This window comes from Parasteatoda tepidariorum, chromosome 10 (genome assembly GCF_043381705.1).
Source record: "Parasteatoda tepidariorum isolate YZ-2023 chromosome 10, CAS_Ptep_4.0, whole genome shotgun sequence".
NCBI lineage: Eukaryota > Metazoa > Arthropoda > Arachnida > Araneae > Theridiidae > Parasteatoda > Parasteatoda tepidariorum.
Window position 1 is genome coordinate 84,406,129 of NC_092213.1, and position 16,777 is coordinate 84,422,905.

The window sequence follows — 16,777 nt, forward strand, 5'->3', positions numbered from 1 at the left end:
AAAAACATACTATCTATCATATTTTTGAGTGAATATTTTGTATTTTTTTTAGTGAATGCTGTGAAATATGTAAAAAGTATAATATATTTAAATTTTAAGATTATTATTTTGCATAAAAATTATTACATTCTGTCTATGTATACAAACATCAAGGTGATTGTAAATGAATAAATTATGTTTGAATATTGATCTGGATCTGTATATTTTTTGCTATTATTTCCAAGTTATTTAATTATTTTTACATTTCTAAATTTACTTCAAATTTATTATTTCTCTACGCCGATGTAATTAACAGTGGAATGTTTCCTTCAGTAGAGATTGGGGTTGACCAATCCAATATTTTGTCTACTCTTTTATATAAATTTTTATTTGTGAAAGTATTATTTTCGTTTTTAAATAATAAAATAATTTCAGAATACATAGTAATAAAAATTTGCTTCTTCTTAAAATTCTTCTTTTTTATAACATTAGTGGTACTTACTCTATAGCATCTGTTGGTGCTTTAACGAATAACATGTGAAGAAAAGAATTTTAATTTTACATATATATCAATGTGAAGAATGGAAAAAATTTTATATATATATATTACCTAACACAACTAAAATAAAAATAGTTTTTCTTTTATTATTTATTGATTTAAATAATTAAATTATAATTTAATTTAAATAAATTTGGTGCTCTACATGTATACTAAATAATAAGGAAAAGTTATACAAATTGATCCATATTCGGTTTAGTTAAATAACCCACTTATGATAGCACCTTTTCTCTTTATTTAGGATTAATAAAATATCAATTTATGTTGCAATTTTCTCCTCTTTTTTAATAAATACTTACAAATGATGACTTTTAATGATAACTTTCTCTGCTTTTTCGCGCTTTAATAATGGTGCAACCTTCCTCGCTTTTCGTTCCCTTCAAAACACTTATTTTTGGATCAGCCTTTTCCTGTTTGTAGGTCTTTTCAAAATACCTATTTTTGGTGCAACCATCTTTCGGTGCTTGGAGCTAGTGAAAGCACCAATATATAATAAAACTGAGCACCAATTTATGTAACCAACAATCACAAATCATTATTTAAATGAATACCAAAGTTTGGCGCAACATAGCTCGAAATTTTTTACACTGTATTTGACTTATCTGCATTTGAATATCTGTCCATTTGAATCTGAGTATTTGACTTATCTGAGTTTTCAGTGAACAGTAGCAGAATATAACAGGAAAAGCGAAGAAATAAAAACAAAGTTGGGGGGGGGGGACTGCGGACAGAATTAAAAAATAGCAAATTTTAGTAGAATTATTAAAAGTTAAGCTTGAAATACGAAACTTAAATCTTATATTTGAGTTCACATCAAAAGTATAAAAAAATAAGTAAATAAATAAGAACTGAAAAAATAAATCAAAACGCTAAGTGTATCGAGAAAAAAAAACACTCGAAAATTTATTTAAAACAAAATTATTTTTTAAAAAAATGACATATGTTTTTTTTCCATTAATATTTAATAAAAAGAAATTTAAAGAGTGAAGTAGGAAAAGACTATTTTGTGAATGCAATAAAGGAAATTTTTGGCTACGTTATTAATAATAAATAATATCTAAATTGTGATAATTTAATCTTATATTTTTCAGGCAAATTTAAAAGTTAAAAATACTGATAATAAGAATTCAACATTTTTAGAAGGAACAATTCGAAAAAAATTCTTATCGTAACACTTAACAAATATAATCCAAAAAGTGAATGAATCTTTTAAAATAAAAATGGACTGGTTGATTGTATTATTATGAACAAAGAAAATAAATAAATAATATATCAATAAGAAATTATGTAGGACCGATACACAATTTAGCTATTTCAAGGCAAATGTCCGAATAAAGATCTTGTGGACAGTAACTAATCCGTTGTAAAGTGGCCAAAATGGCCGGACAAGAGAAAAAATGTTTAGGTGGTAGTTCTGAGTCAAGGCCACAGTTTCTTCAATGCAGGTACTTTGTAGTTCCATATTTTTCAGTTCTCATCCCTCTCAGGGGGCGTGTTATCAATGGTAATGGTAAAAAATGGTTATCAATGATAAAAAATGAGTAAAAGCAATATATTGGCAATTTACAGCTAAATAACTAATTATAATCAAAATTTGGCCATAAATTTTTTTCTTTTTGCGACAAACATAATAATAACGTAAAAACTCATTTTAGATACATTATTTAAATTAAATTGAGTACCCTCTTCACATAAAAACTCACCAGAAAATAATTGACATAAAAAAAGAGAAATTAGATGGCGATGAAAAATTATACATGCGGGATAAAAACGGTAAATTTAAGCTAAATTGTTAATAACATATAATGACTAAATTTCGTAATTTAATCTCATACACTAGAAAAGATAATATTTAAATTAGGGTAATTAAATCTCATATTTTCGAGCCATATAAAAAAGCTAAAAATTAATAATAATATTGTCACTTAAAAAATATTTAAAACAGAATTTCTTTTGCAGAATCCAGAAACAGAAACAGAATAAAACTTAACAAAAAAGGAATCGATTAGAAATAAGCAAAATGCGGTAAACACTACTTGTTGAAAAAGATGGATATGAGTACATATAGATTAATAGTGATGAACTTATTTAGAAAATTATATTTCCTATTTATCAAACCACAACAAAAATAAACAAACAAAAAAAATTTCTCAAAAATTCCTTTGAAGAAAACTATTTTAAAAATTTGGGTACCATCTCTCTTTCATTTAAACCAAACAGAAAATGATCGAAAAGTATAAAAAATAAAAAAAAATGAGAAAAAACTATATACTGAATAATGAAAGTCAATTTTTACTACATGACAAATGATAATAAAAAAATACGTTACATCAATTAGATATTATGTTTTATCTGACCTCCTCAAAAATTAATTAACATGTGGAAAAAATAATTTTCCTAAAACTCTTTGAAAAGAAATTATTTAAAGTTGAATAAGTTCACTTTTTTCATCCTATCTTTACAAAAATTAATCGAAAAAGTGAAGAAATAATAAACGAATTGGGATAAAAACTATATAATGTATTAAAAAAAATGGTACTTTCTGGTACATAATAATTAAGAATTGTGACTAAATTAAGATAGTTATACCTTATACTTATCAGACCATTTCAAAACTTTAAAAAAACAAACAGTAAAATTGTCCCTCAAAAGCTCACAAAAAAGAAATTGAATGAAAAAGAAATCAGACAGAAAAGGGAGAAAACTATGTACAATAATTTGTTGTTCATTAATATTCATAATTCAATTACATCATTATTACCATTAAATTAATATTTGTGAAATCTTCACAAAAAAAAAAAATCATATAAGTTGAAATATAAGAAACGAAATGAGAAAAATAACTATTTACAGAATGAAAAATGACTCCATTAAGCTAATTAAATCTCATATTTATTAGGCAATATCAAAAAATTAAATAAAAAATGCAGAAAATTTTATTTAAATAAAGTTGCATAACGTTTTCTCATTATTTTTAACTAATGAAATTCAAACTCTTATGAAACGAAAATGTAAACGAAATTATAAAACAAAATCTGAGATGTGTTGCAAGTAGGTTAAAAAAAAGGCTCTTTTTTCTTGCATTATTAATAATAAATGCAGTCAAATTTAAAATAATCAAATTTCATTATTTATCAGGTGATTTCAAATATTAAGAAACAAAGCGATTAATTTCTTATGAACTCTCTTAAAATAAATTACTAAATTAAGTCTCTTTTTGTATAACTATCTAACAGAAATGATCGAAAAAGTGTTAGAAAAAAAGAAACATGATTAAAAAAATAATAATAAAAAACAAGGGAAACTTTTTACACATTAAACAAAAATGAAGGCAATTAAATTTCATGTTATTGTATCTGCCAACTGTAAAATTTAAGATATTTGTTGAATAAGTAATTTATCAAAATAGCATTCAAAATAAACCTTTAAGCATTTATTCATTCAAGCTAATTTTTCATTCAAAATTCGTAGGATAAAAAAGGGATAGGAAAGGTGAAGTAAGGAAAAAAATGGGATAGGAAAAGAGAAGTAAGGAAAAAAATGGGACAGGAAAAGAGAAGTAAGGAAAAAAAATGGGATAGGAAAAGAGAAGTAAGGAAAAAAATGGGACAGGAAAAGAGAAGTAAGGAAAAAAATGGGATGGGAAAAGAGAAGTAAGGAAAAAAATGGGATAGGAAAAGAGAAGTAAGAAAAAAATAGGATAGGAAAAGAGAAGTAAGGAAAAAAATGGGACAGGAAAAGAGAAGTAAGGAAAAAAGTGGGATAGGAAAAGAGAAGTAAGGAAAAAAATGGGATAGGAGAAGAGAAGTTAGGAAAAAAATGGGACAGGAAAAGAGAAGTTAGGAAAAAAATGGGATAGGAAAAGAGAAGTAAGGAAAAAAATGGGATAGGAAAAGAGAAGTTAGGAAAAAAATGGGACAGGAGAAGAGAAGTTAGGAAAAAAATGGGATAGGAAAAGAGAAGTAAGGAAAAAAATGGGATAGGAAAAGAGAAGTAAGGAAAAATATGGGACAGGAAAAGAGAAGTTAGGAAAAAAATGGGATAGGAAAAGAGAAGTTAGGAAAAAATGGGACAGGAAAAGAGAAGTTAGGAAAAAATGGGACAGGAAAAGAGAAGTTAGGAAAAAAATGGGATGGGAAAAGAGAAGCAAAGAAAAAAAAATGGGATAAAAACTTCATTAGAATTCAAAAGGTAATTTTTAGCTACATTTGGAATGTTATATGATGATTCCAAATAATAGTATTAATAATTAATAATTAGTTAATTAAAACAGAAAATATTTTGTTTAAAATTGCATGACTTCTATGTTTTTACTCAACTAAAAAATGATAGAAAAAGTGAAGAAATAAGAAAACAAAATAACGTCCCAAATTCGTATTTTGCGGAAAATATTTTGTTTAAAATTGCATAACTTTTATGTTTTCACTAAACTAAAAAATAACAGAGAAAGTGAAGAAATAAGAAAACAAAATAACGTCCCAAATTCGTATAGGAAAAACGCACAAAATTGTCAAACTATTATTGACGACAATGATGCTTAATTTGATTTGTTAATAGGTTTTAATAGGAAAAAAAATACGATATGTTCTGAAAAACAAAATAAATGGGGGAAAGATAATTATTTCTTAGAGGAACCGCGAAAAATTATCCTTCTATTATTTATTCCAATGAGGCTTAATTAATTTTGGTAATAAGTACAGATTAGAATTAAAAAATAAGCTGTGTATTAAAAAGAAAAACTAACGGGGAAGTGGTATTAATTCTTTTAAGAGAAACCTAAAAAATCAAAATATTAAGTGCACCGATAACGCTTTATTAATTTTGGTAATAAGTATTAAATTAATTGAAAAAATATGCAATGTACTGTAAAGCAAAATTAATAGAAAAATTATGCTAAATAATTTAGGAAAAACTTAAAAATTCGCTGCTATTATTTACGCTATTGATGGTTAATTAATTTTGAAAATAATTATTAATAGAAATTAAAAATTAGCTATGTTAAAAGCAATATTAATAGAAAAATGGTTCTAATCTGTTTGAAATGAGTAACAACAAAAAAATCCACCAAACTACTATTGACGCCAATGATGTTTAATTTAGTTTGAAAATAAGTACTAACTGCTATAAAAAAATTAGCTATATACTCTAAGTACTAAGAAGCAAAATTAATAGAGCACTAATTCGTTTAGGAAAAATGTAAAAAATTACCATATTATTATTGACACCAATGTTGCTTGATTAATTTTGGTAATAGGCACTGATGATAATTAGTGAAGAGTGTGCAATTATATGTAAAATGTTTCCTATTAGTATATTTGATACAGATTAAAACAGCAACATTTATTAATGATAAATAATGATTAGTTTGAATTAATTAAATGTCATATATTTATAATGTCATATTAAAAGTTACTAACAAAACAGAAAAAGTTATGATTAAAAACTCATTTAAAAGTAATTATCTAAGTAGAATTAAGTAATCTACATAATTTCTTATAAATGGGATTAATAAAAATCTTAAAAAAAATTAGCTTATACGAAATGATATGGATTTACATAAAGAATAAAAAAAAGCACATTTAAACTTTATTAAGGAAAAATAATACCTAAATTAATCTCGTATTTATCAGGCAATTTCCATTTATTTAAAATATGGAGAAATGTAATTTTTCAAAAACTATTCCAAAATCAATTATTAAAAAAATGTATTATCTTCAAATTAAAAAATAATTTACCAGAAAATAATCGAAAAAATGTAGAAATAATAAATAAATTTGGGACTAAAACTCTCATAGAATTAAAAAAGTCAATTTTTTGATTATCCTTCAAAATATTGACAGAATTAAAACAATTTAATCTCATATTTATCAAGCTATCTCAAAAAAGCAGTTGAAATAAATGTTTTAAAAAAAGTTGCATGTCTTCTTTTTTTTCATTATCACGTGATAGTAAATAAATTGAAAAGGTAGCGAAGCAAATCTAAGTATACAGATCTTACAGAATAAAAAGGGCAATTTTAAGATTATCATTACTAAATATTGACTAAATTGAATTAATTCAATCTCGTATTTATCAAGTTATCTCAAAAAAGCAGTTAAAATAAATCTTTTAAATAAAGTTGCATATCTTCTGTGTTTTCATTGTCACTTGAAAGTAAATAATTGAAAAAGTGGAGAAACAAAAAACAAAGGAAAGGGAATCTACTTACAAAATAAGAAAGGCAATTTTTAGATTATAATTGCTAAATATGGACAAAATTAAAACAATTTTATTTCGTATTTATGAAGCTATCTTAAAAAAGCAATTGAAATAAATTATTTAAATAAAGTTGCATATTTTCTGTGTTTTCATGATTACTTGACAGTAAATAATTCAAACAGTAGAGAAACAAAAAACAGAAGAGGAATCTACTTGCACGAAAAGAAAGCAGATTTTTGCTACATTAAAAGTATTAACTAATGACTACACTAAATTAATTAAGTACCATATTTATCAAGCCATATCAAAAATTAAAAAATAGAAAATTATTTAAATAGCATTGTATAACTTCTCTTTTTTTATTAACAAAAAATAGCTGAAAATGTGAAGAATTTATGAAAGAAAATGTGTAGATAAATTTCATACAAAATAAAAATTTGCATTTTTTGGCTACAGTTTTAATGATAAATGATGGGTAATTTAGAAATGGAAAAACATGCAAGAAAGCGATCTTTTTAATTGAAAGGAATATCTAGAAATTCGTTGTTTGAATATTATTGTAACACTGATCTTTTTTTGTTGAAATGCAACAGAAATAATCCAAAAAGGGAAGCTACGAAAAACAATATGTTGAAAGGAACTACGTACAGAATATAAAAGGGAATATTTAGGAACAGTATCGACAGTAAATAATGACTGAATTAGGGTAATTTAACTTACATCAGGCCTTGTCAAAATCTAAGCGAAATAATATCCTACAAATAACAACAACAAAAAAACAGACAAATAAAATAATCTCTCAAAATCTCAATTGAGAAATTGTTTTTAAATTAATCTCTTTTCATCAAATTTTAACAGAAAGTATTAGAAAAGTTAAAAAAAATTAGACAAAAAGGGCCATATTTAGATACATTATTATGGTAAATAATTAAAAATTCAATTAATTATGGTATTTATTAAGTCATATAATAATTAAGAAACTTGCCTATGAAGTAATTTCTTAATTGAGTGAATTTCTAAATAAAATTCCACACTCTCTCTCTTCTATTCATCAAATTTAAACAAAAAATTAACTAAACAGCGAAGGAGTAAGATAAAAGAATGATCATATTAAGCTACGTTATTAATAATTAATAATGACTAACTTAATTTAATTAAATGTTTTATTTATCAGATCATGTGAAAAAATTGAAAAACTTGCATAAAAGTAATCTGTTAAAAACTTAAACGATTATTTTTTAAAAATAAAATGACATAATTCAAAATTCTTTCTCAACTCTAACAGATATTAATCAAAATGTGAAGCAAATAGGATAATGAATTACATATTTTCCAACACAATTAATGATAAATGATGACCTAGTTATTTTAATTAAATATCTTAATTATTAGACCATGCAAAACATTTTTTAATCAAAATTGCATACCCACTTTTGATCATCTAACTTAAACAAAAGCTTGAAAAATAAGAATAAAAACAAGTTCCGCATTTACCTATAACATTTAATATAATGATTAATGATAAATTCAATTTAATTAGATATCATATTTTTTACGCCATATAAAAATTGAGAAAAAATAATAAAATTAAGAAGTAAACCATTAAATCCTTAGTAAAACTCTTGCATAAAATGTTATCTCTTAAAAACTCAATTAAACGGAACTTATTTCAATAAAATTGCATACCCTCTTTCATTCTTTAACTTAAACAAAAGCTGGAGAAATATGATCAAGCACAAGATTCGTATTAATAGCTATACCATTTAAGATAGTTATTGATTAAAACAATTTAAATAGATATCATTATTTTTAGGATATATAAAAATGGAGAAGAAAAATGCAATAAAAATAGAAAGTAATCTATTAAATGCCCAGCTAAAATCTTGCATAAAATGTTATCTCTTGAAAACTCAATTAAAAGAAACTTATTTCAATTAAATTGCATACCCTCTTTTATTCTTTAACTTAAACAAAAGCTGGAGAAATAAGATTAAAAACAAGATTCGTATTAGTAGCTATACCATTTTAGATAGTTAATGATTAAAACAATTTAAATAGATATCATTATTTTTAGGCTATATAAAAATGGAGAAGAAAAATGTAATAAAAATTAAAAGTAATCTATCAAATGCTCAGCTGAAATCTTGCATAAAATGTTATCTCTTAAAAACTCAATTAAAAGAAACTTATTTCAATTAAATTGCATACCCTCTTTTATTCTTTAACTTAAACAAAAGCTGGAGAAATAAGATTAAAAACAAGATTCGTATTAGTAGCTATACCATTTTAGATAGTTAATGATTAAAACAATTTAAATAGATATCATTATTTTTAGGCTATATAAAAATGGAGAAGAAAAATGTAATAAAAATTAAAAGTAATCTATCAAATGCTCAGCTGAAATCTTGCATAAAATGTTATCTCTTAAAAACTCAATTAAAAGAAACTTATTTCAATTAAATTGCATACCCTCTTTTATTCTTTAACTTAAACAAAAGCTGGAGAAATAAGATTAAAAACAAGATTCGTATTAGTAGCTATACCATTTTAGATAGTTAATGATTAAAACAATTTAAATAGATATCATTATTTTTAGGCTATATAAAAATGGAGAAGAAAAATGTAATAAAAATTAAAAGTAATCTATCAAATGCTCAGCTGAAATCTTGCATAAAATGTTATCTCTTAAAAACTCAATTAAAAGAAACTTATTTCAATTAAATTGCATACCCTCTTTTATTCTTTAACTTAAACAAAAGCTGGAGAAATAAGATTAAAAACAAGATTCGTATTAGTAGCTATACCATTTTAGATAGTTAATGATTAAAACAATTTAAATAGATATCATTATTTTTAGGCTATATAAAAATGGAGAAGAAAAATGTAATAAAAATTAAAAGTAATCTATCAAATGCTCAGCTGAAATCTTGCATAAAATGTTATCTCTTAAAAACTCAATTAAAAGAAACTTATTTCAATTAAATTGCATACCCTCTTTTATTCTTTAACTTAAACAAAAGCTGGAGAAATAAGATTAAAAACAAGATTCGTATTAGTAGCTATACCATTTTAGATAGTTAATGATTAAAACAATTTAAATAGATATCATTATTTTTAGGCTATATAAAAATGGAGAAGAAAAATGTAATAAAAATTAAAAGTAATCTATCAAATGCTCAGCTGAAATCTTGCATAAAATGTTATCTCTTAAAAACTCAATTAAAAGAAACTTATTTCAATTAAATTGCATACCCTCTTTTATTCTTTAACTTAAACAAAAGCTGGAGAAATAAGATTAAAAACAAGATTCGTATTAGTAGCTATACCATTTTAGATAGTTAATGATTAAAACAATTTAAATAGATATCATTATTTTTAGGCTATATAAAAATGGAGAAGAAAAATGTAATAAAAATTAAAAGTAATCTATCAAATGCTCAGCTGAAATCTTGCATAAAATGTTATCTCTTAAAAACTCAATTAAAAGAAACTTATTTCAATTAAATTGCATACCCTCTTTTATTCTTTAACTTAAACAAAAGCTGGAGAAATAAGATTAAAAACAAGATTCGTATTAGTAGCTATACCATTTTAGATAGTTAATGATTAAAACAATTTAAATAGATATCATTATTTTTAGGCTATATAAAAATGGAGAAGAAAAATGTAATAAAAATTAAAAGTAATCTATCAAATGCTCAGCTGAAATCTTGCATAAAATGTTATCTCTTAAAAACTCAATTAAAAGAAACTTATTTCAATTAAATTGCATACCCTCTTTTATTCTTTAACTTAAACAAAAGCTGGAGAAATAAGATTAAAAACAAGATTCGTATTAGTAGCTATACCATTTTAGATAGTTAATGATTAAAACAATTTAAATAGATATCATTATTTTTAGGCTATATAAAAATGGAGAAGAAAAATGTAATAAAAATTAAAAGTAATCTATCAAATGCTCAGCTGAAATCTTGCATAAAATGTTATCTCTTAAAAACTCAATTAAAAGAAACTTATTTCAATTAAATTGCATACCCTCTTTTATTCTTTAACTTAAACAAAAGCTGGAGAAATAAGATTAAAAACAAGATTCGTATTAGTAGCTATACCATTTTAGATAGTTAATGATTAAAACAATTTAAATAGATATCATTATTTTTAGGCTATATAAAAATGGAGAAGATAATAGTAATAAAAATAAAAACTAATCTATTAAATGCTTAGTTGAACTCTTGCATAAAATGTTATCTCTTAAAAACCCAATTAAAAGAAATTTATTTAAATAAAATTGCATACCCACCTTTTCATTAAAACTAAACACAGATAATGGAACCAGCAGCGAAGAAATGGAAGGATATCATAAACATGTGGCAATAAACACAATCGTGACCAAACCTTTTATGAATAATTTATCATTTGCACCTGGATTCGAGTTTTATATGAAGTCTATGATTGGCACAGAGCCAATTAAATTTTACTCATCAGAATATTATGCTAGTCAACCAGAGAATTATTTTCATTAGCTTAAATTTTTATATACAAGCAATTATACATATTATACTTTATTTACTTGCTTTTTGCATAAATAAAAACCAAATTAATAAAGTTGCATGTAATAATAAAGTTGAGCGTTATGTATTTATCAGTAACATCAATATTTACAACCAGATCATATTTGTTTTTATATCCTTTGAATACATAATTGTAATTCAGGGTCAATATTTATAAGTTTCTATCGCTTTTTTTTAGAAAAAAAAATATTATTTGAATATTACCTTTATTTATTTGCATATTGTAAATTAATGTCAGTTGGAAGTCAATAAGCATAACCAGCTGTTGTTTAATTAAATAACATTTTTACATTAATGAACAAAATTTTTGTAATAAAATGACAGTTGAATATTAGTATTTACTACCAGTTATTGATTATTATAATAACATTTATGTATCACACTGATTTATCGTATCAATTTTAATTGCATTTAAGTTTACATATTTATTATTTTTTTTTCTTTGAAAAATATTGATATACCTTTAAATCGATAGTAAATCAATTAAAATTTAAAATAAAAGTAATTATGTCTCGTTTATTATGGATCTGATTATTTGTTAACACACAGATTTACTGTTTATAAATGTGTATTTATATTAAATTCTTGATGTAAATGTTGTATAGATCGATAATTCTGAATAAATTTCATTTCTTAAACTATCAGTCACGTTTTTATTCACATATAATTATTTTATTATTTATTATTCAAATTTTATCTAAAATCGATTTAAAATAGACTTCATAATTTCATATTTCAATTTAAAAATTTTAATTTAAAATCGATAGCAAATCAATTAAAATTTAAAATAAAAGCAATTATGACTCATTTATTATGGATATAATTTTTTGTTAACACACAGATTTACCCTGAATAAATATGTATTTATATTAAATTCTTGCTAATATTTATATTAATTCCTGTTAATAAATATGATCCATAATTCTGAACAAATTTCAGTACTTACTATCAATCATATTTTTATTCACCTAAAGATTATTTATTATTTCAAATTCAAATTTAAAATGCAACTAATTATGAATTAATGGATAGTTATGGATTATGGATAGCTATGGATTTTTCCTAAAAACAGTTAGTTAAGATATTTATATACACTTGTTTCAGACAATATTTTTAATAAAAATGAGGAGATCTCACAAATTTACATATGATTTTGCACGTAAGGTTTCAAGTATTTGCGCATGTGCACGTCTGGTTTAAATACGCATGCGCCAGTGAAAAATAAGAGATTTCGAAAAATTCCATAAGTTAAAAACCGCTTACGTAGTGGAATATAATTTTAACTTAAAAAACAAAATCGAAACAAATTTTTACAATGGGTGTGGACTGTTTCTTTAAAGCTGTCGCAAACGATTCAAAATTCGTTGTTCTACGCATTTGCGGATCTGAGAGCAGAAAAAATTGGTAGTTTATAGATTTTCAAAAATTCAGAGGTAAAGAATGCAGCTTATTGCTATTATTAATATTTAAAGAATTATTATTGAACTTCTATCGATTAATTAACTTTTTTAAACTAAATTGTATAGTCATAATAAATATAATTTATAATTTCGAAAAAGCGAAGTTTCTTATGGAACTAGTGCAAGTAGACAACCATAATGTTAAACAAAAACTAATTAAATTATTTTTTTATTCAAAGAAATAATGGTTGTAAGATTATATGTTTCTTTTCTAAATTTCATCAATTCATTTCTTCAAATTCGCATTCCACGTTCATGTTTTTGGTAGGAAGGTAGGCTTAAACAAAAAACAATATTTAACAGCTATAAACAGGTTGCTTGTAGCTTTGTCTTTGTAGCGAACATAACGCCAACTTCACGTAAAGATACGTAACACCTAAAATAAATGCGAGCATGCGCAGTTTCTTCGATCTTATGTGCGGGAGCATATGGAAGGTAACGCAAAAGTGCGAAATCTCCCTATAACCATAACTTAAAACTCAACCGTAACAAACACGTAAAAGTTAACAATAGCAAACCCTTAGCTGAAAATACTTAGCTGAAATACCAAAGTCTTCCCAAACCATGGATTGGAATTTTTTTCTTGTTATCTACTGTTTTTATTTTATTTATCATATTTACAATTTGCGATATAAAGGAATTAAGAAGTATCTTAAGGGTGAAAGGTATGCACAAGCATATAGTTTGTCTACGACAAGAACTTCCCCCTCCACAAAGTCCGATTCTGCCTGCTGCTATGGAAACAAGAATAGCTCATTTCAGGGAGGGTAGCTTCTCGTGACTCTGGGTTTAACATATTCACTTTCTCTCGCTGACGTGAGCTAAAACCTGCCCTAAACAATGACCCCACACCCTTGCTTGAAATACCCCGATTTAACGAAACCTTATTTACCGAATTTATGAAGTTAATGAAGTAGATTTATATAGGAAACAATGACTCTGACACGGAAGTCAATGATAATGAATCTCCATTGAAAACTGTTACCTTTTCTGATGCTTTGCATGGTTTGGAAACAGTGCAAACTTACCTAATGCAGTAAATGAAGGAGCATTTCTTTTTCTCATCATGACGTCAAAAAAGAACTTTTTAAAGTAAGAAATAAAGAAAATAAGGAATCCTTCCTCGCGAAAATGTCTTCAAAATTTCGAATTAATCAGAGCGTAAACATTCGAATCATTCAACCTGAATAAAAAGTGTGCGATTTCTTTTTATTTTGCGTATTTGCTTATTAGAGATGTTCGAATATTCCATAAGGTTAGTCATTTTTTTCCCTTCCCGATATTACGAATTATCCCCGATTCAGCGAATAATACTTTCGGTCCCTATGAATTCGTTAAATCGGGGTTCGACTGTAGTTATACCTCGTTACCATAGTCACAGCCACGGGCTCAGACGAAGGGGTAGGAGAGTTCTTACTTTAGAGAAACTATACGATAGGAGGAGAATTTGGAAGATCCAGACAGTTTTTGTGCAATTGGCAATACATGAGGAAACAAGGAGGGCATTATACATCAAGATGGAAGCTCATTAATTGTATGTGAAGGCTACATCTATAGTGGTCAACCTGACCTAGCCTCTTCCCCATGCCGTTTAGAGGCTACCGATTGAGAAAGAATTCTGTAAACCCACTAGTAGAAAGAATTGACGTCCCAAACCAGATATTCCAGCAAAATAATGTCTCAGTTGGAGTCGGTAAATTTCGAACTGGCGATTTTGCGTGATTTTTGGATACTTGCATTAAATGGCATGTCATTTTCATTAACTTCAATCCCCAAGGTAAGCCGTGACGGCTCAAGGCGAACCAGGTTCGAATCCCAGCGATGGCTGGTCGATACGAATTTTACACCCGGCTCGCACCGACCACAGTACTGACGTAAAATATCCTTAGTGGAAGACGGATCATGAGTTCCCTTATCGTTAGGTTAATCGTGGGAGTTTTTCGGAATATTCCTCTTCATGTAATGCAAATGCTGGTTAGTTCCATTAAAAAATCCTCCACGAAAGCAAATTTCATCCAATCCTTGATTCCAGAGTTCCCTTGTCTTCTGAGTTGGGTTCAAGATGACAAGGCTACGGAATTGAACATTAGTAGTCGTAAACTCAAATTTTGGGTCGGATGTTCAATGACGTTTATGAAATGAAATAAAATCCGCATTGAAAAACATGGGGGCTACCTTCAACGGTGCTATATATACCAAGAAGGGTTTCAATTGGTGGCTTAATTGAAGGCTACTATCATTGAAATTTGGCTTTGGTTGGGAGTTCTTACTTGAGACAAACTATAGATCTTTTTTACTTAAGAATTCAAATCTATAAGCAATTCCCACTCTACCAACACTGTTTTTTGCATTTTTTATTTATTAAAAAAAACTTGACTAGCGCAAAGGCTCTTATCATTGTTGTCATTGTTGTAAAGAATTTATTTATATGTATTTATTACGCATTTATATGATGTCATTTGTTATCACGTAGTTCCAACTTATCATTTCGATTTGAAAAGGAAAAAAACTTTAAAATGAAAAAAATCCACTTATAGTATGTTCTACCTCTACATGTATGTCTTTCGTAGCCCTACGAGCACAAATGTTTGTTTGTACCTGATGCTGATTAATTTATTTAATTAATTGATTATCTCATTTGGCGAGGTTTCGAATGCTTAGCGCGGGTCCTGAAATTCATAAGATCTTTTTGCACTGCTTAATATATTTATGTAGTTGTCGAAATATATAAAGTTAAATAGTCAAAATAATATGATAAAACATATTAAAAATGCTAGTCGTAAAGGAAGATTCGAAAAAAATATATATAAATTCTTTATCAAATATTTACGCACATTAATATTACTAAAATGAGGCCGGGATAGTCTGGTTGGTAGGGCACTGGGCCCATGTCCAACAGTTCGTGGGTTCGATCCCCGCCGGCCGAATACTCCCCTTGTAGTATATTGTGAGTATAAGGCTACGGAGTTGAGCATTAGTTGTTGTAAACCCGAAAATTGGGTCGGCTGTTCAACGACGGATATAAAATATTACTATAATGGACCCGTGGTGGCTCAGGGGATAGAGTGCTGACTTTCCGATATGTTCTCCGTATGTCTTACTATACTATATGTCTTTATTAAAGATATCAGAAATTCTAATTATTTGAAATTGTTCATATTACTAGACATAATTATAAAAATTTATGCATCGGAAAAAATTAATTTATTTGCAATATCTTCAGAGTTTCAATTTATTTGATTAAAGTACCAAAACGCAACAACTATTATATCAATATTTACTTGCCCAGAATTTTTAAATTAAAATTTTAAATATAAATGTAAATTTAGACGCAACTTTTTATACAAACATCGAAACGTTTGTTTGAATTTAAAAGCAACACGACTTTGTAAGCTAATGTAAAATTTGTCTATGGAAAATTCTCATATTTATCGATCTTTGGAACACGAAGCCCAAATTCACGTCCCCAAAAATGCCTATTCAAGTCTGTGTCAAAAAATGTACTAAGCTTTAAAAACGAAACATTTAAAAAAAACTGAAATGGGAATCAATCACAAATTGCGAATATTTTGTAATGATCACCATTCCAAAATAGTTTTAAAAACTACTGAATAAAGTGGTTTTACCATAAAACGTCAAAACATATATTAGTGATTCTTCAGATTTCAAGAGCATTTTTGTTTCTTACCTGCTTAAATACTGATTCCCAACGTTTGTTTTATTTTACTATATTTTTGATAAGAGTTCTAAATATATCTATGCAGATACTTTGGATAGGTCCCAAACTGGATGTGCGCAATGTAATAATATTAGACTGGTTAATTCAAAGTATATAATTAATAAAGGTTGATTCTTAATTATGAAATTTTAATTACAAAATTTTAATTATAAAATTTTATTGTGATGATTTTTAAAGCAATTATTAACATTTACTGAAATTGTATTGAAAAAAATTAGTGAAATATTAGAAGAGTTTCAGCCAGAGGTTTGCTCGAATTGTATTTAAACAT

General features: G+C 26.1%; 1 long non-coding RNA gene across 1 annotated transcript in view; it reads right to left on the minus strand.

The window, feature by feature from the left end:
• The window catches only part of LOC122270810 (uncharacterized), a 27,092-nt gene extending 15,912 nt beyond the window's left edge, over positions 1–11,180 (minus strand). Inside the window, exon 1 of the long non-coding RNA XR_006226003.2 lies at positions 11,037–11,180. This is a non-coding gene — a long non-coding RNA (uncharacterized lncRNA). The remainder of the gene's footprint in view (positions 1–11,036) is intronic.
• Between the last annotated feature and the right edge of the window lie 5,597 nt (positions 11,181–16,777).